This window comes from Sitodiplosis mosellana, unplaced genomic scaffold (assembly GCF_009176505.1).
Source record: "Sitodiplosis mosellana isolate CC-2019 unplaced genomic scaffold, AAFC_SMos_1.0 Smas_scaffold_1, whole genome shotgun sequence".
Classification (NCBI taxonomy): domain Eukaryota; kingdom Metazoa; phylum Arthropoda; class Insecta; order Diptera; family Cecidomyiidae; genus Sitodiplosis; species Sitodiplosis mosellana.
The window spans coordinates 20134513-20135259 of NW_022595244.1; positions in this window are offsets into that span (position 1 = coordinate 20134513).

A 747-nucleotide genomic window follows, 5' to 3' on the forward strand; every position below is an offset into this window, starting at 1 on the left:
AGATCAAAAAATTGTGAAATCGTTTTTTTTTAGAAAACATTTGCATCGTTCGCTTGATTGGAGTCGATTATTTTATTCGCCTGATTCGGTGGACGAATGTGTGAGCACTGAGCAAGAGCATAGTGTTCAAATTGAGCGCAGCTGCAGAGTTAACAGAATTAACGTATTCAATCGTAAAAGTAAACTTCAATTAAAAGTATAAGCCATTAATTCGAAAGCATCGATAGTTTTGAAATGTTGGATTTAACGACCCCGTATTTGATCATCAGCAAACATAAACCGATCATCGACACAGTCAATGTATGTTGAGTGAGTTTGTGTATGCATGCATATATACTCTTAATATATCGAAGAAGAAAAAAATGACTTAGCATTTATTTGAAGATTGAGTCTGCGATGAGATTCATCTTTCATTAAATTAGCTATTTTCCTTCATTTCTCGAAGATTGGTGGTGTCTGTGTGAGTGTGTATTGTGTAATGTGTTTCTTTTTCCTTCTACGATGCCATGAAAATGATGTATTTAGGCATACCAGAGTCCATGTTTGGCGTGTGTAGTACATAATGAAAATCGTTCGATCACTTAATAATGAACATTCCGATGTTTTGCTGTAAAAATGCTCTATCGTCGGTGCAAATAGCTCAGATCGGATCGGTGTCTTATAAACGGGCACAAAGAGTCAACGCGCATACAGGAGAAGTAGAGAGAGAGAGAGAGAGAGAGAGAGAGAGAGAGAGAGAGAGAGAGA